Raw genomic sequence first — 25,971 nt, forward strand, 5'->3', positions numbered from 1 at the left:
TCCTAGTGCAAAGACAAGTGGAAGCAGACAAAAAAAAAGCAAGCATGCTAACTTTAGCCGAGTCATTTAGACAGCTGTTAGCACATGATTCTCCTTATGCTGCTGAGAATATAGCCCAGAAGAAGCGGATAGTATAGCTTTTATTTTGGAAAGAGACATTTCTCTGTAATAAACTCTCTTTTCCAAAGATGAGTGATTCCTCAATCAGATACAGGGCTTGCAATATCGCTAGCCCGACGTCCCGGAGCTAGCGATTTTTTCAGTCGGGCTACCAAAATCTATCTCTGCCCTGCCCGTCGGGCTATTGTAGGAAAAATATATATCAATGCTTTTGCATTCTTTCGGAAATGTAGCTGGGTAATTATGTCATTGGCATCGGTGAGCCACTGTCAATATGTGACATATTGAAGTCGCGTTTGAATTTGCGCTTGTTTTTTTGCTTTCACTTTGCAATCGTGTGAACTGTGTATAGAGAGCGACAGCACTGATCTGTGAGTGATGATAATTTGTGCACCAATTCCTCTGACATCGTCTTATTAATCGTTAACTTACTATGCAAACATGACAAGTGAAATCTCCCACAGCAAGCTTAAACATGTGAGAGGTTGATCGCGCAGAGAATCGCTGAGCTTATGTGAGTGCGTGTGTAAAAGCATTTCAGTTCTGCTGAGCCAAATAAGACAGGTCAGGGTGAAGAAGTGACAGCCAAAGAAAAGCTTACCACAAAACGGAGAAGTTATGACAAATCAGACTATAAGGCAAAAAGAAAGTGCAGCTTTATGGTTTCATGGACAAAAGAATTTCTGTGGCTGCAATATGATGAGCTAAATAACCAGGGCTGCACATAAGTGGTCCGCAGGTGCGCATTCGCTGGGGTTAAATTTAAAAACTGTACTTTTGAGTTAAAATATATATTTATAATTTTAATAAATGACAAATAAAAAATGCATGAACATTTTTTTGTATCGAAAAAATATCGAACCGTGACACCAAAGTATCGAACCGAACCGAACCGTGAATTTTGTGTATCGTTGCACCCCTAGAAAATATGGTCTGTAAAAAGCAACATTGTAATTTCTTTTATACACTCTGTTGCAAAGCTAGCAGTGAGACACCATGGCACCATGACAGTAATGCTCAAGCTGGGCCCAACCAACAGCATTACTGTGCCCCCTCAGCGGACATCTAACTGATATACCTTAACTGTAAGTTACACTAATTGATACAATTTGCTATTAAAAAACTTGAACATCCATATCACCTGTAAGTTACTGTAGTACATGCTCAATTTAATTAATCAGCACACAGTAGTTTAGCGCTTCTGCAGCCATTGTGGTAACCAGCATGACTGATGAGGACACTTAGCAGATGGGCCTGTGCAGGTCAGACTTTGGGAAGTACCCCTCATGTCTCTCTGAAACTAAAAGGAGGTCATTCATCAGCTTGTGCAGCTAGTTTTAAAAATGACCCTGCTGGAACACTGCATAACAAAAACGTATTGAGGATATCATGCACTCACAGTCAACTGCAGTAGTGTGTGGTTATTCCACTTCTGCACTTAGAGAAAATCTCTCTTCTGTTTGCTTCCTGCTTTGCCGCTGTAATCTAAGGAAGATATTTATGCACTTTTATAATTCTGCCTAGATTTATCGGGGAGTGCACTATGAGTGCATGGTTTTAATTTCGCATAGCGTGTACAAGTGTACCGTAAGTGTTTTATTTATTTTATTTTTTGGGAATAGCAAAGTAACTTGAGCTGAATGCCCTGTTTGGTTATCTGTTTAGTTCATATGGTCTGCTGCCCAACCTGCCAACAAAGCAAGCAGATTAGTCCTGGTGTGCAACAGGTCACTACTGCAGAGAAGACAGCCCATACTCACCCTTGCTGCAGAGCCACTTTTTTTCCTGTGAAGTGCCCTATTGGCTGTTTACCACTGTCTTTGCTGTCAGCTTTATGTTAGTACTTGAACTTGAAGGCTACTAAAATAACTATCTTTTGAATGTTTTCCTTATGAGGAGAGGGATTTATGCAGATGTGTGGGCATATGAAAAGCACTGTTAGACTGTTAATTGGCAATCACAGAAATGAAGATGCTAAGTAATGCAAAAGTAATATAACTAGTGTAATAAATTACTTTTGTTAGTAAAAAAAAAAGTAAAAAACAGGTAATGTGTGTAATGCAATATTTCTTTGAACCCCAGCACTTGTTAAAAGATAACAGAATTTAAAGTAATTTCAGTGTGTGCTGTTTTCTACTGACACCTTATGCATACATTAGTGATTCACTATATATCCGGGTCATGAAAACATTAACATTTGGTGTTAAAAGCACTTAGTAGTGATTCGCTATAGGTCCTAATAATTAGTTTCTAATCACGTTAAAAGCCCAAACACAATAAAAGTGCCCCAAAAGAAAAACCTCAGTCAGAATAGGGACAGTTTAGGCTCAAATGTACATCCTTGCTGCCTTGTTGTACATGCTGCAGGGATGCATGCTTCTGCCCTTTACTCAAAAGTAGTAGCTTCTTATCTAAACTGCTCCTCTGTTGAGTTTTAAATACAAACTCTCATCAAATTAAAAGTGACACGAGAGCGACAACGACTGCACTCAAGGGGCGATAGATATCTTTAGGGAGTTGACCAGACAGTGATAAGAAGATGAAAATGAATCAGAACATATTCATCACTTTTCCGCACATCGCACCTTTCCGCTGTAGTGCATGTCTATCCATCCAAGTAAACACCAGACAACAGTTAATCATATCCCAGGTAAACCGGTCACCTGAAATAATAAATCAGATTGGTGGAAGAAAAAGTGTCTATTGAGCCACAGTTCATGTAAAAAAAAAAAAAAAAACACAAATTATAAAAATTACAAGCTTATGCTTCCCTCAGACCAGAAGCAGCTGCTAGTTTGGAACAGGCAGAAAGACCGAGCACCTGCGGCAACGTTACAAAGGATAATGATGGAGATACATGAGTTGCTAAACATGGAAATGACTGTGTGGAATCCAAAAGTGGAGGACTCGCATTGAGTTTCGTAGATGAAAAGCACTTGAGGATGAGACAGGACATTGAGGAACAAACAAGGCTAGTCCCTTTTGTTTTTTTGGACAAAGCCATGATCATTTATCACCAAGCTGCTGCCAAAATAAAATGGAAGGAAACCCCCCCCCCCAAAAAAAAGTCATCACATATAGACACATAAAGTGTTTCAGAAACAATTTAGCATCAATAACAGCAGTTTGTACATGGAGGCATCATAGATCTGTATCATGGACCGTACTACTTCATCATTACAGTGATGACAGGTGTCACATCTTAAATCCTGAGCAGCCTCCAACCTTCACTGCTGTCATTAGTGTCATCACCACCACCACTCGACCTGACAGGCACCAGAGACACAGCAGACCTTTGTTTGTTTGTGCTGTGCATGTGTGTGTGTGTTTGTGAACGCACTTTTACAAACTGCTCAATTCTGCTCTTTACAAATTGTTCTGGAGTGAGGATATGACTGCCACGCAGAATGTCTTCGTCGTGTATCTGATGACATGATAATAGAGAAGGTCAAGATGAAATCACAAAAAAGTCAGGATCTGTACAAATCTAATGGTCAGAGCCTTTTAGCGATGTGATACAGCATTTCCAGTATGCTGTCGATAAAACAAACAATACAATTGCTCTTGTTTAGCTGTAAATGTATTTTTAAGACTGGCTAAATGGGAAAAAAGCCTAATACGGAGCTTGATGGCAATCCCAAGTTCTACTAACAAAAAGTGGCTGTGGCTAACAAAAAGCTGCTAATATGAGCACAGAGAAACTGCTTTGACTGCTCAAAGCAGAAAATTACTTATTATACTGTGCAAAATTTGCAAACCTGTTTTTTTTTTCCTTTTATGAACCTTTCGTGGGATTTTAAAAGGCTGTCTGGTTTCTATTTGTATATTTTTGGAAACAGGTTTGTGCTGGTCGCTGTGAACCCTACTGAATGCAGAAAATGTTAGCAAACATGCGTTTTCTGAACATGTGAAATAATTAATGTTAGTTAATATATGCAGATAATAGGTCATATTGTACATCATCAGTAGCCACTAATAGCAATAATAGACTGGGGAATTGTGTAGTTTCAAAGCTTGGATGGAAACGGCTGGCTGTGTCTTACGGTACACAAATATGTTACCACAGAAAAACAGGTAAAACATCATGATGTGCACGATTCCCCATACTTTTCAAATATAATTATCAATTAATCTGAAGATTTTTTAATGTTTATTTATTGCTGTCAGCATTAAGCGAGTTAGCGCGGATTGCCCCATGCGTGGGGCTGCATGGCGTCAAAACGCGTTAGCATGGTTAGCTCATTAACGTCATTTTAACGAGATTACCACTGACAGCACTATTATTTATAGATCATATTTTTTGTTTTGTTTTATCAAAACAGCTGCCCACAGTTGTTTAAATTGATGCATATATAAGGGCAAGGGACCAGTAGGAAGACCTGTGTATGAAAGATGTTTTGCTGGAGATTGCAGGCAGTTGCTAAGTGCAACTAGTCTCAAAGAAAGTGGGGCACCAAACACCTCGGTATGATTGCTTTGGTCACTACCAGGTTACTGCAGTTGCCTGTAGTTTGTGTGGAAGACAACTACTTGCCTGAAAATACTTGCTAACTCCTTTCAGCTTTTGGTTTGTGTCAGACTTTTTACAGTTTCACTACTGCTGGGAGAATAGTTGGCATCTTCCATGAAAACTACAGGGGACTGTGGCATTTTGCTAGTGACTAAAGCAACTGCAAGGAGGATTTAGTGTTGCACGATATACGTCTTTGCAATTAATTTTTCAATCAAGCAATCCCCAATAACCATTCGCCAGTCAGTCAAAGAATATATAATTTTTCCTTGTGATAGTGACTGGTACATGGTTGCCAACCAGTCAGTCTCTGCGTGTCTGAAGTCTAAGAAAAAAAAAAACATACTAGATTAAGAAAATGTTTCAGGAAGAAAATTCACCTTTTTGTATTCCAAGAGTTCAGCAGCTCTTGGGCTGTACTGCTAAAGCTCAACACAGCTGTACTGGACTGCTGCCCATCGTTTTGACTGCATGCACAGACAAGAGAAGGTAGCATCAAAACTCCAGCAGGAAGAAAATGCAAAATGGAGCACAAATATAAAACAAAGGATAATTTCATCTGTCGCAACTTACTGTAATAAACAAAATAAGCCTGAATTTCTATCAAGACTTCAGAAGGAAAAACCTTTCTCGGAAATAGGTTTCCATCCAAGTAGACACTTCAGGTGTTTTGCCACTCGTATCACTTGCTGAAAGCAGACAGTTTGTATAAATGCAGCTTAGATTTGTTATGTGTTCTTTACAGTACCTTCCTCTATATTAAAGCTCTGAAAGTACTGAGGGAAAGAGGCACAAAAAGCAGAATGACAGCCCACTGAAAGTTTTGCAAACGCTGCTTATTTTGCATGGTTCTGATTGCCTTCCTCACTGAACCAAGCAAAAGCAGAGCAAGGCATGCCACGTCCTGTGTGAAAGCAGCTTTAGGGTTATGTAATAATTAAAGTACTGTTTCTGCCTGACACATTGCACTGACGCATTTTGGATTTATTTTTATTTGTCTTCTTTTTTCTTTAATTGTACACCTCAGTCCATAACTGAGAAAAAACAAAGTGTTTGCGGCCTGCTATTGTCTGCTTTATAGCAGTTGACATTCTGCGTTCACAAATGCTTAATGTTGTTTTACTGTATGTCCGCTGTTTCTACAATGAATGTACCCAGACGTCTGTCATAATTTGAACTAACTAGTGGGTGAGTGAATGTAAGATAAAGGGAAAGCAAAAGATGTTGGCCGAAGTCGATATTGCTCCTCTCCCCATCGTGGTGTAAAAGTGGATGTTCATCCCCAGAATACAGATGGCATTACACAAGCAATCCTCTAAATGACTGAGACAAGCTAACATGCATGTGTCTGAAATGGCCTTTATCTATCTACAGTGCCTTTGCAATGCCAAACACCTTTGTTAATCTCACAGCCAAAAGCCTAAGCTGAGGTTCAGAAGACATTTCATATAACCTTTTACTAACGCTTAGTTCTTCAGTAAATGTGTCACATTGGTTTTCCTATTAGCTGTGATGTCAGCGAGACGAGGGAACAAGCAGTAACTTATGTAGAAAATTGGAGAAACTCTTTGAAGCTGCCTAGAGGTAGTCTGCACTGAACAATCAATGCCTAATGGAAAATATTGCTTGAATGCGCAATCGTCCTAATAAAATTGAATTTTGGTCTACTGTCTATCCTCTGGTCCCCTCCCTCGTGCTTTGGTGGAAGACCGGCCTGAACTTATGACAATTAACCTTGAACACCGTGGGGAAAAGCAGAGGGAAGAGCCCACAAGATTTTCAATAATTGAATTATCCCTCCTGTTGCACATCTTTTAGTCCACTGCCACATCCTCTGCCTATGATAGATTAGGTCTTTGTTGTGTAAAATCAATTCGCTGTATCTTACAACATCTCTATCTTGCAATTCAGAGACTGTGTCCATTCAAAGATGCATATGAAAATGCCTCTACTCTATAATTTAATAAATTGGATGCATTAAGTGAGTTGTTTTCCATTGTGAAATTGGTTCTGAACCTTATTTCATGTAACGCACCCAAACTATCTTTCATGTTTCCGCTATCTTTCGTGTTCACGTGTTTCAACCGAATACATTTTCATCCTGGATCTGCACTGATTTCAGGTTACTCATTCTACAGCCGTAGTGTTTTTACAAGGCTCTTAACAGCTTCTTATTTCAAGACACTTAAACTGGCGAACCCATTTAACATTTAGCTAATAATTTGCATTGTTAGCTAACAATTCAGCTGTTGGTCATATTTTTGACAAAACCCCAGCAAAGTAGCAAATTCAGAATTTTAGCTAGATACTGCATTTCAGCAATTAAATATTATGCTTATTCAACAAATTATGTATTCTCTATCCTATGATCTGACAATAACAACCATTATTAGGAGCTAATAATGCCATTTCTTTCCTTTTGGTTCTCTGTTAATTGTTAACTTTTCCACTCAAACTTGTTCAGATCATTAATTATCTTTCCACGTATTCCCCAGCTACTGAAGCAGTAGCTCTTGGGATCCTTGTACCCCTTGTTGGGAATCACTGAATTATTCTACTATCTGATGCAGCAAAGGCAACCGCATAGGCAGCATATGCTTGTTTGATTAAAGTCTGTAGCTTGAGACTTAAGGATAAAGACGGGTGCAAATTGGTTTGAGACTTATTACATGTCATTGCAAAAAGAAAACGGCAAAAGAGGCATGAAAGAAAATAATTTCAGATAGAGCTGCATTTGCATCATATGCTGTATTTGGAATGACAAAAAACACCTTTGTTACTGAGAGCACCCGAGCTAGTATTTGATCTAGCTCCACAAAGCCAGATTCTATCTTGCAGTCCTAGTTTTTGCTAAAAGATTTAAGACTGAAAAACACCTAACTCAGCCCAACCAAGATAAGGCAGGCAATTGAGAAGAGAGAAAAGACTGGAGCACACAGACTATAATGGAGCAATGGTAATGGATTTCTATAAAACACATCAAAAATGATGAATGCAATGAGCAGATTAACGTGTCAAACATCAGATATGCTGCAAAATTGTGTTTACATAATGGTGTGAGTCAAGGCATGTCAAAACTGGGCTGGGTTAGAACCACAGATTGTTTGTGGTAACTGATTGTTGATATAACTGTGCTGTTAGCTTAGGATTTCATATTAAAAGTAGCTCTTTTTCTCAGCTCTTTTTATTAGCAAAAATATTTAATACCTTCTCTCAGGTTAATACAGTACAATTACAGCAACTGTTTCTTTGTTGCCTGGTATAGTTTCTTTTATGAACGTCACACTGACAGGTTGAGCTAATAAACTCACATTTATGAATCAGACCATGATGTGTCTGTAAAGATAAAGCAGCTCCAGTAAAATAGGGTGCAAAAACGTATAGGCTATCAAATATATGTTGCTGGTATGGATTGGATAAAATTGATCACAGCCTGATCCTACTCTGGAAAATTCCAAACTTTGTGAGCTGCTGCAGTACCACATTACAGAAACTTTATCTCTGGAGGGCGTGAGTCTACCTTTGATTAATCTCTGCTATTTAGGAGTACTGATCCCAGGACTTTGTGCCTGCGAGGTAACAGTGGGGCTTTTTAGTCCACCTCAGACCGATCCAGAAGCAGACCTTGATGGATAATTTTCAAGCTCCGGAACAGCTGCAATGATTTTTGAGTCTAAACTCCAGAAGCAAAGTGCACTGACAGCTCGGTGAGTGTTACGCTCATTCATTCAGGTTGAGAAGTGTGTTTGCTCAGTCAGATGTAGAAGGGTTCATGATGATGTGTAGGTGAAGGAGCAGAGACATGCCAATCACTCAGTGAACAACCTGCTTGAGAAAACACTTGTCTCAAGCTAATGCCTATTGATCACCATGAGCAAGATAAAATTGTGGGGCACGTTGGCATGAATCCACCCTAAGGAAAACAAACTATTACAGTACAACAACACACACACAGACACACACAACACAAAAACACTTTAGGTAAATCTGTGCTATTTTGGCAGCCGCATTTCTTGTATCGTGTTTAAAAAGGTGAATCTTGAGGAATGATGATGTGAAGCAGAAGAATTTCTCGAGTAAAATTTTGAACTTTAAGGACACTAAGTGCTCTTCAGGTATTATTTCTGGTCTCCGTTAGTATGGTTAAGTTTATAATCACTACTGACCTAATCTATGTACAGACAGGTCAGTGAAAATAGATTTCAGGCACACAATCAACTGAGTTGTGATCTTGACCCTCAGTTTAGGGATCTGCCCTAAATTAGATGAGACCCACCGTGGTATGAAATGCTCTGATCACCTAATGGGCAAAATCTGCTATAAATCCGCACCATTACAGTAATAGACTAACTGGACTGTAATCACAAAATGACTGTAGGTTCCCATTAAGCTGATGCAAATGAGTGGCTTTATAATTTGATTGTCAAGTCAAATGCAATTTCTATCAACAGTGAGCAGACTGTATTTATTAGGGAATGGCAATAATGTTTTTTTTTCTTGTCACTTTGGATGTGCACTTTTTTCCTTTCTCTTGACCTTGTAAAATAGCTCTTGGTAAAAAATGAACCCTGGTACTATTTGCACTCTTCACCCGCTTTTATCATTAGACTTTAGCGATGTGACTGCTATCGTTATAAGGTTTGAGACTGAGATTCGTTATCCACACACGCACACACACGCACAGCCAGTTACACATGCACAGGTGTCTCATGAGGCCTCCTTGCAGTGTTGCACTTTCCTCTGGATATGCTCAAACAATATACACGAGCTCGAGGGGCTTGGAAGAGGGCCAGGCTCATCTCCTCGATTTTGGGTCATAAATGCGGCCTCTGCCGAAGGACTGCAGGGCCTTTTAAAACAGGGCTCAGCTTGATTGGACACACTTCTGTTGCTCCCTCCCAACTGCTAGCAAGCCAGCTGATCAGAGAGGCAGAACAAAGCTGGTCTCTTACAAGCCAGTCCGCTCTCAACCTATCGTACAGTAAACAGGATATATTATTCCTTAAAAGAAAAAGAGTGGTTTTGCTTCGCCAGTGCTAGTAGACAATGGAAACGTATCTCTGTGAAGACAACGGCCTGGAATTTTGTACTACAATAAAAATAATCTATGGAATATGTTCAGCACGTTCTTGAGAGGAACCCAGCACCCAGCACCAGGATCGGTGATGGAAAGGAGCGAAATGGAAATCGATGGGTCAGGATAAGGTGGAAGAAGTTCAAGTGAGAGCATTCTGCATACGGCCTCGCTCACACTGGTGTTTTGAACGTCTAATTTGTCCATGAATATTACAACGCGCACCATTTGGCTCATGAATATGAAATAGATGGAACCACAGGCTCTCCCCATAATCAACAGTCGACACACACATAGTCCGTCGTCGGCTCTCGAGCTCTGCGGAAGCATTTTCTCCACCGCGTTTAGCCAATCGTGGCCGATCACAGCTTCAGCAGAATGTTAGTGCTGGTACAAACTGTCCGCGAATAACGTGTGAACACAGCATCCGTTGTCGACCAGGGATATTTTAGAGGAATGCAAGCACTCTCCCCACTCCATTTGTCTCTCCTTTCTGTCTGTCTCCTCTGCAGTCACAGACAAGTGGCTTTTGCAGTGTGTGACAGTCCCAATTCCTTACCACCAACTTTGATGATCACGGAGCAAAAATATGATTGTAATGTTTTATTTACTGCTGTTGGATAAACAGCAAGCTCACTGGAGAAACAACACTGAAACACGATGCAGAGCTGAAATGCTAATGCACCAGCAATCCCTGCCCATCCGTTTACCCCGCCTTAAGCCGGATGGCTGTGCTCCAACATGGCCATATGCCCCTTAGCCTAGCTGCTCTACGCTATATTAAATGACTCATGATACATAGTCTACATATCCTCACTACACAAGAATGAGAAACAGGAATGGGGGATACTGGTAGAGTTTGCCTGGCTCATAGCAACAGTTACCGTGAAGTAAATTGCATCCTAGTTTTGGTCTTGGTGCATTTCTGTCATTATATGTCATTATACGAGTTGTCTGTGTGATAAACTTATAGCAATATGGGATTGTGGAAATTACCAAACGCAAATTTAAGAGACTAGAGCTTTGTCTTTTTCTTTGCCCGTTTGCTTATTTTATCTGAAAAACATTCAATTTACTACCATATGTTCCCAAAGAAACGCGTGAAACTGAAATTCAGTCTCCTTTGGCATTTATCACAGAAACTGCTCACTCAGTTAATGGCGTGAACCAACCTACACAACCTTCGCATTCCTTTTGATTTTGATTTACAAGAAAACATGATCAGATATTTTCAGACCTGACTTGATGATCTAGTTGTTTACTCTGCTTACTTTTCGTGTCAGAACAGACATTGTATCTTGGCGCAAAGAAGCATTTTTACCCAATCAGATTAGAGGACTGCCATCCTTTCACCAATTTTCTTAACCGCTTATCCAGCTCAGGGTCATGAGGAGGGGGACTTGGAGCCGATCCCAGTCTTTATATCACAGGGGCTAAGAGGACTTGTTAAGTAAAATAACTGCAAAACATGTGGTAGGTACTGTAGTCAAGCAGTGCCTTCTTCCTTTACAAAATTAATTGGCTCGCGTTGTTGATCATATTCATAACTGAGGTGTGAAAACGATAAAGACTCGGGTCTCCACCTCAGCTCGTGTCACTATTTTTCCAGCACGGATAATTAAAGTCCGTACAGCGGGAGCTGGTTGGGCGAGCTTGCAGTGTTTTTGCTTCAACTGTGTAACACACATTTGCAGCGACAGAAGCAGCTGAGAAGCACTTAGAAGTAGATTCTTGGCAATGTATCTAAAAGGTTCACGTGAAGAATACTGTTTTCGCTTAACCCAAGTAGTAATAACCCGTGCACATCATTTTGTATATCGCCTAAATGCTGACAAGATGCCAGTGTTTGAGATCTCTGTGATCGCCCTGAAAAATAGAGAGTGGATAGTTTTAATTTTATCTGTCATGCATTTTGGTTTTTGTTCTTTTACATCCACACACAGGCAGAAAATTAAGGTAGACTCTCATGAAGGAGTGCACACGTAGTGTTGCTGTCAAAATGTCCTTCACTAATCTCAGTATTTTCAGAGCGGTCAGCAATGATTATATTTCGGAGATTTTTTTCCTGTATTCCTCTTTTATTGGAGGAATACAGTGAGGTCCCAATTTATTTTGGTGTCCTGGTAACTCCAAATTAAAGCCATAATGTTAAAAGAAATACACATTTTAAACATTCACTGACAAGACCAAGGAGTCCTGCAACAGATGGCACTACCCCCACAGAGCCCCGCTCTCAACATGGAGTCAGTTTGAGATTACATGAAGAGGCAAACACAACTGACATGCCCAACACTACACAGGAACCATGGAAAGTTGCTCATAACAACCTGCCTGACAACCACCTTCTGAAGCAGCTCACACAAAATACTCATTTGGATTAAGGGAGTAACCAAAGCTGCCGGTGACATTATTTCTGAGAGCACCTGTGCTATGGTTTTGGCGCATACATTTACTGCTCAGTGCTATATTTCACCGTGATTTATAGGTGGTCACCAAGAGTGGTGCTACTTGCTGCTGGTGCTGAGAAAATTTTAATCAAACCGGAGCAAAGGAGGGGCTTAATTCTAAACCACGTCAAGGTCAGACTGTCAGTTCTCTTTCCACTGAAAGTGATACAAAACATTTGTAGGATACTTGTTTTTTTTGTTGAAAATGAAAGATATTTACTAATTGCATAGTTACAATAAGCAGATTTACTACATTTAATGACAAATTTGACCAATTGCGCAGCGATATGAGCTGATATGAGCTATGCATGCACTTGTGCTGAATGTCAAAGGAACACTGGAAACACACTATTGGAATAAAAACAGCAAGAAAAATGACTGGGATGTCCCCATCTGTACTGATGTAAAAAGATTACAGGACACATGGAACGAGGAAAAGATCAAATTGTTTTACAACTATCCTTTATCCTAAGTATCCTTTGGATACTTAGCCAAGTCTTAATACATTTCATAACAAATGAAAGAGACTTTGTGTTATAATTGAGGATACAAGACACAAAGAAAAGCAACATGAGAGGCTTTTCTCTTTCCTTTCCTTTGAATGTGAAGGACAAAATGCTCTTGTCGCAAACAATGAGGTTCACCAATAATGCATTAGTGCGAGGCAACAAGGGAACATGATGTTCTCCCAGCTTTGTTCAACCCTGGAAAACCGTGTTGGTGAAAAGAAGTGTTGTCGTAAAAAACAAAAGTGGTGGGATTGGTGGGGAGGGGTTGGAGAGGCAACTCCAAGCGACACAATAAACAGGCAATCTTGTCATCCCTACAAGATTCCCTTCTCAGTTTAGTAGTGTTTGACTTGGCGCCAGTTACTGGGGTTTCATTTTTGCCAATTAAGCCAATCTAGTGTATTCCAGCAACTACAATCTGAGCCTTTTGCCAAAGCATTAATGAACTAGATATTGATTTAATTCTTACACCCCCTTATTGTATCATGAATCACTGTCTGCTCCTTGTGAGTTGTAACATGAAAACCCAGGCACGCATGAATTAAGTAACGCTCAGCTATTTTCATCAAGTACATCTGAGCCAAAAGAACTGGCAGGAGATAAAATGTATATTAATATGTGGGGAATTAGATAAATAAGGGAAAGTTTGAAAGACGGAGCCGGAAAGACGAGGGTGTATTAGACATGAGAGAGATAGAGACTCATCATGACAGTCATCACTTCAGCTATTATCCCTAATTCTCCAAGGCAATATCTCAGTAAGGCGGAGTAAATTTGAGGCTGATAAGCAGACAATGAGATTTGCCCGCACTTTGAGGCAAAGCCCTTCCAAGGGCTTGCTTTCACCTCCACTTGGTCTAAACTTGATACATCAAATGGCAGAATACTCCAAGGGCTCGCTTTGGTCTACTTTGGCTTCTGCTATCTAGCTGTGTTTTGAAGCATGGATCCAGGTACAAACTTGTGCGTGGGACTTGAGTCTGTCTTCTCTGACCTCTGTGATTTTCAGTCTAATTAGCACTATGAGCCAAACCACAAATTTCTTATGACATAAAACGATGGGCTCTGACTAAATACCTTTGCTTAACACAGAAGATTTTTTTGGGCTGCATCACTTTGGCCTGAGACTGAAAGATCCTGGCAACTATCAGGATGAATAACCATTAATAATCTCCAGCGGTTCAATCATAATAAACTCAGACTTTTCTTTTAGGACCAACATATGTGATTGTTTGGCTTTTTGTACAATGTGTTGACATACAGATTGCAGTGTGATGAACACTGGGGAGAAAAATGACTGATAGTGAGGCAAAGGTCTTCACTGGTGCAATACTTCATGTAGTCATACTTCATGTATTCATAGATACCATGTAGTAATAGAAAAAGCTTTTGCTTCACTTCAGGCCAGAAATATGCAGTGCATGCACTTCATATTCTCACTATGTTCCAGACTCCTCTTAGCATCATTTACTGCCAAAAATATGGCCAAAATTTACAAGATTCTAAATATTTCCACACTTTTCCCCCCTCCCATGACTCTAGTTTTTCAAATTACAGCTGCTGTCTTCTACTAAGCCTTACCTTCAAACACATCCTAGAATAGTGTTTAATATTCAGAACATAGGTTTTAGGTTGACCTAACAGTTAACTCCTTAGGGCACATGTCAAATAAGCAAAAACATAGAGTCCCTGATTTAATTTTCAGCTGGTGTCCTGATGTGTTTCTCCTTATTTTTTTTTTTTTTTGCTCAACCGCTTCCAATAAAGCTTCAAAAGACAAAGGAGTTAATGAATTCTTTATAGATTAGCACTAGCAATTTAAACAGATTACAACACTACATCACCTCAATCACATTAACAAATGAGTTGTTCTCTTTCTGAATACTGTATTTTATTTTATTATGTGATGATTTTCCATCTGGCTGCAAGATTATTTGCAAACTACTCGGCTGAAATGAATGAAACTTGATGGAGGAAACAGCAGTGGGGTGGCCAGGTTATGTTGGGTTGCACATCATATTTAAGCCCTAAAAAAGGCTTTTATTTTAATTTTGATGAGTGTGTCTCATAGCGCAAGAAAATCAAAAATTCCCTCTCTGAAAATATTTGTCTACTTCAATACATGCAACCACACTCATGTGGGAGTTGTCCTGATCGCCAACACCCTCCACAAGGAGGTTAAGTCACAGAAGGTCATGGCTGAAAAGGTTGACTGTTCAGCGAGCGCTGTATCAAAGCATAGTAATGGAAAGTTGAATGTGGTGGGAAAACGTGCACAAACAAGAGGTGTGACCGCAGTCACAAAAGTCAATTCAAGAACCTGGGAGAGAGTCATGACGAGTGACAGGTTCAGTTCATTGAAAGTCACCACGCACTGGTATCTTCAAGAGACAAAAGTCTGATTGCTGTACCACTCCTGAACAAGAGACAACATCAGAAGTGCGTTACGTGGGTTAAATAGTTACAGAAAGGAAGTCCTCTTGTCAGATGAAAAGTAAATGTTGTGTCTCATTTTGAAATGAAGGGCCTAGAATTCTGTAGGAAGAATGGAGAGGAACCGAATCCAAGGCGTCTCAAGTCCAGTGGGAGGTTTCCGCAGTCTGTGATGAGTTGGGGCGCGATGTCATCTGCTGGTGTTGGTGGTGGTTGTTCACTGTGTTTTCTCAAGTCCAAAGTCAATGCAGCACTTCATGCTTCCATCTGCTGATAAACTTCATGAAGATGCCTGGTTCCCTCTTCCTGCAGGACTCTGCTGCTGCCCACGGGGCCGAAAATGTTTTGCTGACCATGTTGTTATTGCGCTTGATTTGCCAGCCTAGTGGGCTTCAGTAGAGCCACAGCAGTGCCACAAGCTGATTGCCTCAATGCTGCATCTCACTGATGCAGTAACTCATGGTAAAGGAACCCCAACCAAGTATAAATGAGCATAGTTTCTACGAGGTGGACATTTCTGTTTTGTAAGTCCTTCTGTGGTTGATTTTAGGAAATATTCTAATAATTCCAGATAGAGGATTTTTGATTTTTAGTAGCCCTTATCATCAAAAGTAAAACTGAAATGAGAATGAAATATTTTAGTCCATTTGGAATGACTATAGACTATTAGAAGGTTTACATTTTTTAATTTCATTTTTAAAAAGATCGATACTGAATATTGCATCAGCATCATAGAAACAGACTCTAGCACATGTTTTTACTTAACATACAAGCTGGGAACATTAACGTGTACGCTCTCTGGATTGGATTTAGTTTGGTCATCCTTAATAGCACCCATTAGAATTTGGTGCTAAATCCAATCACTTTCCTTAAAATTGCCAAAAACTTTGTAATCTTTAGAAGAAGGTGTGTCCTCTGAATACTCTTGCAGTTCATTACTATTTTAAATCTATTATCACATCTAATAACCAGTTTCAATTTCAGCAATAAAAAGGTAAAATAAAGTTACCTTTACTATGAGACATAAACACACACATAAAATCACACTCCAACAGTCTCAAGGTTTTCCAGACAAATAACATGAAGTATTCATTCAGCAGTTTTCAAGTCTGTAGAGGCCCAGATATCTTGAACAAAACTGGCCCAAATGTAGCTGGATTTTCTTAGATGTATGGTTCTCTTTCAAATTTTAATGACTACGGTTGGTCTTAAAGTTACCTGCTGTGTGCTGAGGGAGAGCTGTTTGAACAATAAAACGTTTTACGCTATGCTAACTGGTAGTGTAATAAAATACAGAGTATTAAAAAAAATTAATTTGACGAACTGGTTAATTTCATCATCTTGGGACTAGATGTGAAATAAACACACTAATGAGAACATCGCTGCAAATTCCCATAAACATCTCCAATGACTTCCAGAGTTCTGTGCTTTCTTGTAGGCTGCTGTGATGTGCCTTTACTTGATTTGTACAGAATTACATATACTTATGAAACTTTTTTTTTAAATGAATAAATAAATAAAGCAGTAAAGTAGCTGAATAAAAGCCATAATTGCCTTTAGGGCATTATTTACGGTGATTATGTATTCTTCAGCAGCAGGAGGTGGAATTCAGCTGCGTCTCATATCACAGAAAACAATGTTGACTTAAGCTTTACCTGTATATATGTAGATTGTTAGAAACCTGTAGCAGAATCTGTAAAGGTCATTATGTCATTTCGAGAAAGCGGCTCATTGCTGCTAGCAGGCAGAAACATGGTACCCGTAGCCCGAACATACTCTTTCTATCAGAGGCTCTCAATGGAGTTGATGGCTGGCTCCTGCTGCAGGCCACTGCAGACACATGGCACACAACACAGATGGTGAAATAAGGCACCGACAGCCACAGTCAAAACAATTACAACATTTGTGCCATAAGTTATGATTTTTTATTTTTTTATTTTTTGCAGGCCTCAACGCCGCCGTTCTACATAAGCCACAAGCAGCCGTAATGAGCAGGCAGTTAGTTCTACAGGCACACACGCAGATGCAGCGTCTTCATACATCACCACACTAATATTTGTTGATTTAGAAATGCAGACTTGTGAATGACACAGAGCAGGATTCGCTGAATAATCCCCTTTCTGGTGCACAAAGGCATAACTTAAGCTGCTACAGTGAATACTAAGTCTCTCTCCAGCCTGGCATGCGTTGGACTCTTTCACACCCGAGCAGTCCAACTCGCTCAGATCAGCCTTGTCTCTTGACTCGACACAAACACATGTTTTGTGGAGGTACTACTGGAAAGATACAGAGTGCAATCTATCAAAATGGAGCTGGCTGGAAGTCATTCTAATCTCCAGCCGCGACCCACTTACATATTTACGTCACATGGATACGTGCTTTAAATATACATATAGAAAAGCAAACAATCCTTCTGTATTATTTAAGATATAACACAAAGCCCTGGGGCGGACTGTGCTGTGTGTGTGTTTTTTTCACTTTACCCAGGAGCTCAGCCATAAATGATTCCCATATCAAGCAGAGATATATGCAGACGGGCAAGGCGACGATATAAATTGATGAAACAACAAAACGTATTCCTCAAAAACACTGACTGACTCCATCAATTGCCAGAAGCTTAAGTGTAATGGAGAAGATAGTCATTTGAAAATGAATCAGCAATTTTTTATTTTTATTTTCTTGCCGTTGTCAAGTTGAAAGAAAAAGGCTTTAAAAACAGGCATTAATCTACCGCAGTAGCTTCAGCTTCAGAGTCTTGAAAATGTCTTGAAAATGTCATGCTGAAATCAGATTGAACTTTGTGGGGTTGACCCATAACCTGAGGATTTGGGGGAATTAATTAGGAATCCTAGTTTGGATGACTGGACATTTAACATCTAAAAGACTGGAGAAAAAAAAAAGAAGACATTTATTCCACACGTGTTTGTGTGTTTTTGGGTGTGTGCGACTGGTCCTTCAAATTACTCCGTGATTAACATCCTACCATGCTTAGTGCTGCGTGTAGCAACCATGGGCAGACCCAGTTGCTCATTATTTTGGTTCCTGTGGCTTAAAGAAAAAAAACATTTAATCAGTGGATAGATTGTGGAGTTTCTGTAATGTACATTAGTTGACTTAATGAAGTTTGAAAATTGGAAAATGCAAAGAGAAAACTGTGAAACAACACAAGCGCCTGAGCAAAACAGAGACACGCGTGCCTCCGCTGTGTCCACCGTTTCCAAAAGCAAGGAGAGAAAAAAAACCCCACACATGCGTGACATGCATGAAAAGAAATTTATTCACCCAAGTGCTTATTTCCTACAGCGAAGGCTTCTGTCAGAGCTGCTCTGGTGACTGGTCTTGGCATGCTTTATGTCCATTTGGTCCCTTAGTAGGCAGGTAAATGCCAGAACTGACAATGCTTGTCGGGGTGATCATATTTCTCGTGCTTTGGGTATTTCTGGCCTCATAACCGAGGAATACACAAGGTGATAAACCCAAATCTGCAGGACAACCTAAGACACCCCCCCCCCCCCCCCCCCCCCCCCATTCATTGCTTTCGAGCACTGAAACCAAACACAGCACTACAGCTTTTCCCATAAAAATGATGCTGACCATCTTTAAGGTTCATATGAACTTCTGGTGGGAAATACTCACAACTCTCCAGCTGAGCTTCAGGTTTCCTTTTTTTTCAGAAACTAAGAGCTCGCTGTTACTCCTCAGGTGGCCCAATGCCCTATTGAGTCACTTACTTGTGTGTGGCCTTAATTTTAGCACTTACCCTGTTATTGGAGTGTGCTGTATCTCCAGATTTCACAAACAGAACTACACATGGAGGAACTTGAATTTTAAAACTGTAAAACAACTGTTGCAAATCACTTAGAAAGGAGTACGGTATGTATATATATATTTAAAGTATAGAGGGCAAACTGTATACTCTACAATAACCCAGATTTCAAAATAGTTGGGAACGCTGTTTGAAGAACAGATGGGAAAAGAAAGGAGGGATTTGGAAATCATCTGAACCCCATTTGACTGGCAATAGTAAAACATGACATGTCAAATATTGAAACTGAGAAATATTAAAAATGGCAGGAGAGATTTCAAATTTCAGATTAAAAAAAAATGCTGTCGATGAATGTGGTGTTGTTTCATCTACAACGCCAAGTTAAAACTGGAATTTACAAAGAAAAAAAAACTTGTACTGAATGAACAAATACCATCACAATCAAGTTGCGATGGCATGGTTAATGTGCACATCTGGAAATGCATTTTAGCAGTGAAGGATACATACAGGTGTTAGAGCAACATATGCCTTCTAGGACAGTTCTTGCTTAATTCAGCAATACAATGTCAAACCCCATTCTTCAAATGTAATAGTTGCACAGCTCTGTATTCCAGGTGCTAAACAGGGCGAACTGCATTCCTGTGGCTCACTGAAAACAACTAACAAATTATGAAATGGAAAAATACAACAAAGAAAGAAACACTTTGCTTTCAAAACTTTAGTAACTTTAAGAAAAGGGGTGACAGAAAAAAAATTAACATTTGCCTGACCCATGTTTCTTGCAACGAGGTAGTTGCATTGTAATGATTTCAAGACATGACATGTTGTCTTTATGCTAAGTATAGGTGTTCCTTTTTGCTTATACTTCAACACTGAGTCAACTTTCTGGTAAGCAGGTTTGTATAAACTACATGCTGGGAAGTACACTTGCAACAACCTGACTCTTTAGCAACCTACTGATCATAAAGAACAACTGCACCAGTGCTTACCAGAAAAGCCTATTTAAGTGTCTACTCGTGAAAAATGTTACATCAAACAACAGCACATATGAGGTATCGTATAATGGGAAGGCTCTGCCTATATGTGCATGCAAATTTGTGTTAACCAACCCTGAATCACAGACTCATTCACACTCAGCCCGTGTCCTTCATTTTACAGGCATGCTGTAAAATCGCCAGAAGTGAATGTGGATGAGTGTAGTTGAGAGGGAACCGGTTCAGGTTTAAGTGGACTGCTTTTAGCTGATGCCTGCACCAACAATGCCAGCTCCATGTGCCTATTTCAACCAACACACATGTATTTTCAGCATCAGGGCATTTTCAGCACCTCCCACTGATGGACAGCTCCTATTCAATTTGCTTTCTCTTTGAAGACTGCATTACTAAAGCTACTTAAACCCAACAAGTCCTTCAAGATTTGACAGCTTAGATTTTAAAATGCTGCTCTATACTTTCTCTGACCTGCTCAGGCTGTGTTAGGGGGAGAATCAAAACCTATTTTCTGCTCGAGCTGTATCACTCACGAGTTGCTTGGTTTGAGATACACTGGGTCACCAGTATAAGCACAGGGAAAAGAACAAAAAACATAAACGAGCATATTTTATACAATAAAGCATGACTCAAACCTCCAACTCAAAGAGCCCTTCGACTGGACCAGCCAGCCCACCTGGCCAATCCGGCGCCCTTTTTGCTGCAAACGTGTATGCTGAGAATACCTGAACTGAATTTGAATTACCATATGACGTCGGCCTTTTTCTAGCTTTAATGTCCTATTGGCAACGGAGACTACACAGACTCACGGTGTCTACCGAGCGCTCAAACACACGATTTGGTGCATCAGTTACCCCCACATCTCCTCAACCCCCTTTCCTATCTATCTTTATCCCTCTCTCTATATAGCCCATATGTCTCACACACACAGACACACACACAAATCCAGAACGCACACAATCGCTCACACCTGAAAGAGAATGCGACAGCTACCGTAACCCATAGAGAAAGAAAGAAAAGAAGGACGTATGAAAGAATATTTAAAAAGTAGCTTTCCTTACATTGAAGTCTGCCAGCAAACCAAATTGCGGGTTAAATGGCGATGGGAGATTAGTCTACATGGGGATGCACAGCACCACATCACACCAAACGGGCTGTATTGGAGTGAATTCAGTGAAATACTTACGCATTTTCTCGAATAAAAGAAATTGAGGTTGATCGAATGAAAAAGCAGCAGGGCCCTGGTCCCCGTTTTCAAGATTTGCAGTACGACCGAGGCACAAATCTCCATGTGAAAGGGATTAGAGGCTGCTGCAGTCCGCGTCTTTTCTCGATCACAAGTCAAAATGTTCGCCAGCGAAAAATGCCAAACATTCAGAAAGAGTTGCGTGGATCTGCGGTGCGGCTACCATTCCCTCGGATGCAACGAGCGCCAATGAGCGAGCGGGGGAAAAACGCTCAAGAGGACCAGCAGTAGCCCCCTGGACTTGAAGGTATTCCTCTGGACTTGAGAGGAGGAAATCCTGCAGAGTTTTAGATGGTCAAGTCCGAATAGGCCCCCTCTTCCTCTCCAGACGAGTCACAGTCCAAAACTGACTCCCACCGGTGGTTTCCTCTTTGAAAATCGCCAAACCAAATTCGACCAAAAGAGAGAGAGAGGGGGGGAGAAAGGGGGGAAACGCACAAAAGAGAGAGAGAGAGAGAGAAAAGAAAAAAGTGGACTGATTCTTACAGATATGCCTGTTTGGCTGTGAATTTTTAATAAAGATGAACAAAACCAGTGGAAACACCTGACAGTTAACAATTACCCATTTAAAGCGTTGCTGATAAGGTCAGCGCAGAACGAACGGGGTGCAGAACCGTCCTACAAAAAAAAAAAGAAAAAAGAAAAAAGAAAACCTGAGGACGCCTATTGGATAAAATTAAGGATATCCGTCCCACCGCGACCATCACAGGCGTCGCATCAGGACAAATGGGTTGTCATAGGCTCCTCTAAGAGCATATGGCATACAGTATTCTCTATTAAGTCAAATGGGAAGATTCTACAGGGTGCTATTTCCCCCTCCCCACATACACACACACAGCAACCCGGCGCATTGATTACATAAGCGCAGCTATTAGTAATAATTCCGCTTGTCAGGGAGCATGTGTCCGATCCGGGTGGTGAGACAGCACCAACATCCTCCGTGTGTTGCAAATAAAGCGCCTTTTTTTTTTTTTCTTGCCCACCGTCTCCTAATGGTCCCCCCGCTCGCTGCAGTCCATGACTGGAATAGTGAGCACGTTGAGATCACGGTCTCCAGGCACAGATCTGGCTCGCGCGCGTGCGTGTGAGCGAATCACGTGTGTGCGCGTGTAGCTAGGCTACTAAGTGTATGCAGGTGCGGGCACGTGTGGGCGAGAGCGTGTTCCCAAAAATCGCCTAGGGACCACTTTAACTTTGACCACTTTGCCTGCGCGTCCATCTGCCCATTTAAATCACACAGCGGTCGTTAATTATCAGGGATCAATAGCATTAACGCAAGCCCAGGTCTAATGTCTCCGTGTACGTGTGTGTGTTTATGTGTCTCTGCGTGTGTGTGTGTGTGTGTGTGTGTGTGTGCGTCGGTACGCGCGCACGTGTGATTCAGTTGTTGATGAGGTAGCCTATGGTTGCCACCTACAGGCGTTATGCTCTATTCAGTCATCCAAAACGGTCTGCATCCACAAATAAACCCACATTCAACCGTTCAACATGTGCACATCCTACCAGCTTTCTTCCACATAAAAAGTGCAGAAAGAATCTGAATTGACCACCATGTTAAAGTCAGTACACATATCTACACACACACATATATATCTTTTCATCATTCCCATCAATGTCATCTTCTTACTGATTTACTGAGTCCTAACTGCCAATAGTGATAAGATGAAATATAGGCTAGGATAGTAGGCAAGGAGCTTTAGTGACTTTCAGACCTACAGACAGACAGAAGTGAGTGTGGTTTCATTTGATCTGAGATGAACCGCCTGTCTCATTAGATGACATAATGAACCACAAGTCAGCTACGTGACAGAGCGGCTCCTGGTCACTGAAGCCAGGCTGTTTTATGAGATTGAGAAAGACAGGGAGAGAGGGAGAGAGAGAGGGAGAAAGAACAAAGATGAATATAAATTAGTCATAATGGTATTGTATTACATGTTGTTTTGATCACACAACAAATCGAATGAGAGCTGTGAGAGAATCTATGTTTAAAGTAAATAGTGACAGCTTATCTACAGAGAGGTGGTGGTGGTGGTTGCGGGGGAAAAACATGGATGCATTTTTAAAGAAACACAAAACAGTGACACTTTCATAAAGCATAACTGAACGGCTTGATGGGTATGAAAATGAGGTGAATTGTGTGCTACGGTCTTCACTGTCAGCACATCAAAAGAGTAACTAAAAGGGATTTTGGACTGGTATTTTAGGCATTGCTCTCAACTGCTATTATACAAGTCACAGTTGCACTCTATGAGTTCAGCTTCCTTATTGATAAATACTCAGTTCTTTATTGATTAATCAAACCACTTGTCCAGTTCAAACCTGAACATAATGATTTCGATTCTTGAAAATATTTTTAAAAAATCCAGTCAGAGCAGGTGAACTGCTTGCATTTCTGCAATATCGTCATTAAGGTTCTGTGATGGTGTGTTAGCGCTTGTGAAGAAAAATAAACTGTTAGATGAACCAAGAAATTAGACACATTAAAAGTTTGAGCTGATAATGGTGCTATAATCAGATTGGGGTATTGGACATTTCTGCACCAGAGTATATATATATATATATATATATATACTTTTGCACTGTCCACTTCCTGCTGTGACAAAACAAATTTCCCACGTGTGGGACTAATAAAGGTTATCTTACTTACTTATATGGCGATCCATCCAACAGCTGCTGATGCAGTCCATCCTGCACTGTAACACTGCGTGCTGCTACAGGAAAAGACAGTGAATCACCAAAGTCAGATCAATCTATCATCTTTGGAACCTCAATATCTGTAAAATATTCATGACAGTCCATTAAATGTTAAGATGTTTCAGTCTAAATGTTGGACTAACCAGCATAACCAGCATATTTTTTTACTTCTACAGTCTATGCCAGTGATAACCGAGTCATTTCATAACACTGGATCATAGTACCCAGCACCTTATTCATACATCTTGTTGGATCCATGATTTTTATAACCTTTGGAATCTTGTAATTTAGCTAATTTGTCATGTACTAGTTGTGTTAGCTAAATCATACTACATCTTTTATTTCTTATGTGACTGAAAAGGGCTGGAAACAATTATCTAGCAGCCATCAGTGTACACGGTAACCATGAATGAATGTGTCAGACATAATTAGCCACAGTAAGTCTTAATTTAGAAAACAATTTAAAATTACTGGTTCCATATGCGCTATTTTTGAATCTGTTAACATCTATCTGACTTTAGTCGGTGAACCAGAAACATTTTCAGCACTCTCATAAAACATTTTAGTTTCCACATCTGTGAAAGTCAGAACTTGCCTCTTCATGCATAACTAAAACGGTAGCTTGTTAGAACACATGCCAATTTCACTTTGATTAAACATAATCCTGTTCTGAGGAGCTAAATTAGTGGGACTCTTACCTTAGTTCATTTTCATAGCCTCATGTAAAGTCAGATCCAGGTGCACAAAACTGGACCTTTTAGTTTCGCATTACATATACTGAGCCACAATTGCGACTTACTTTAGTATAATTCTCCTACACAGCACTGCAGTAATACCAAACTGGCAACAATCATAAAACTCAGAGACATTTCAGTCTTCTAACTAAAGATGCATTCAGAAATATTTTCTGTTATCAGCATTTTGTTCACGCTTTGATGAAATATGAATTTTAATTCCTTGAGCTCTCTTGAGCAGAAAAAATTAAAAATAAAGGTGGAGGGAACTGGGGTGGGGAGGTGGGGTGCACAACCTTTGTTGCTAAAAACAAAACCTCAGCAGATCTGTACAATCAAATCAATGTCAACCACATGCTGCCTTAACTATGTACTCCCTCATTAGAATGTTTTTCATACAAGGACAATATAAATATACTGTATGTCTTATTTAAATCTGAACAACAGCAATACTTAGTGTCAGTGCCAAAGACTTTCAGCCCACAAATGGCTTCTGGGTGGTAAATCAACATACTGCGTTAGAAGCCTATTTGACAGTTTGACAGCTTCTCTTACTTCTATTTTCCATGCAAAAGGCATGGTTGGAGACTTCTGAGACCAGGTGTATATGCCTTTATATTTTTCTGAAGGATTTAAAGAAATGTAAATCTGTCATCCTTCTTTTAGCCTTTTTTCAGACAAACTAATCAGCCTAAAACAGCTGGGATACTATATGTCAGTACATGTAATTTGAGTGTTCTATAATCTGTAGCTTTCAAAATGTAACATATTCATTCCAAAAGGGCTCTTACTTACACAATATCACAATAGGTATCATTTTTCTGGCATTTGAAACAGTATTAATGTAAAGTACAACCCTGTCTCTCATATAAATATAACTTCTTTGCAGCTAATTATCTAATTATTTCTATGAAAATAATTATCAAACTTTCCATAATTATGTATTAGACACTTTGATAATTGCAGCCATATGAAAAACGAAGTCTTTATGCAACTCTCTGCAGTTCTATGAAAAACACACCATAGCTGCTCCCGTAAGAGTTCAGAGGGTAAGTACAACCGAGTGCTGCTAATCAAATGCTCTTGATTAAGTGAGTTAAGCCACTAAAAAAGCAGAAGTTTTGGCAGTTTGCTGGTCTGGAGCATTCGGGTATATGTTAATACAGTGCCATAATCTTTCCAGGCAGGAATTAACGATCCAGCAAATTCAAACCAAGGTCGGACCGTCAGTGCTCGGAGAAGCTGCAAAAAACCCAAAAGCTACAAGTCACACTTTATAAGCCTCAGTTAGCATGTTAAATGTCATGACAGTCCAGTTGGAAAAAAAGAAGCTCTCATCTGCCTCTCACCTTATGGCAGCTAACAACCCTGATTTCAGAAAGAATAAAATAGATGAAGTATGATTTGTTTCTCTCTGAAGAGAAAATGGCAGCACAGTGTAGGATTGTA

General features: G+C 40.1%; 1 protein-coding gene and 1 long non-coding RNA gene across 2 annotated transcripts in view; one reads left to right on the forward strand and one right to left on the reverse strand.

Moving 5' to 3' along the window:
- The window catches only part of lrrc4cb (leucine rich repeat containing 4C, genome duplicate b), a 46,340-nt gene extending 24,182 nt beyond the window's left edge, over nucleotides 1-22,158 (reverse strand). The window contains exons 1-2 of the mRNA XM_004558075.3: nucleotides 21,657-22,158; nucleotides 21,035-21,463 (exon numbers count right to left, since the gene is read on the reverse strand). The gene's annotated coding sequence lies outside the window, so the exon portion shown is untranslated. The remainder of the gene's footprint in view (nucleotides 1-21,034; nucleotides 21,464-21,656) is intronic.
- The window catches only part of LOC143419029 (uncharacterized), a 45,381-nt gene that overhangs the window by 12,423 nt on the left and 6,987 nt on the right, over nucleotides 1-25,971 (forward strand). The window lies entirely within an intron of this gene.

The sequence above is a fragment of the Maylandia zebra genome, linkage group LG1 (assembly GCF_041146795.1).
Source record: "Maylandia zebra isolate NMK-2024a linkage group LG1, Mzebra_GT3a, whole genome shotgun sequence".
Lineage (NCBI taxonomy): Eukaryota > Metazoa > Chordata > Actinopteri > Cichliformes > Cichlidae > Maylandia > Maylandia zebra.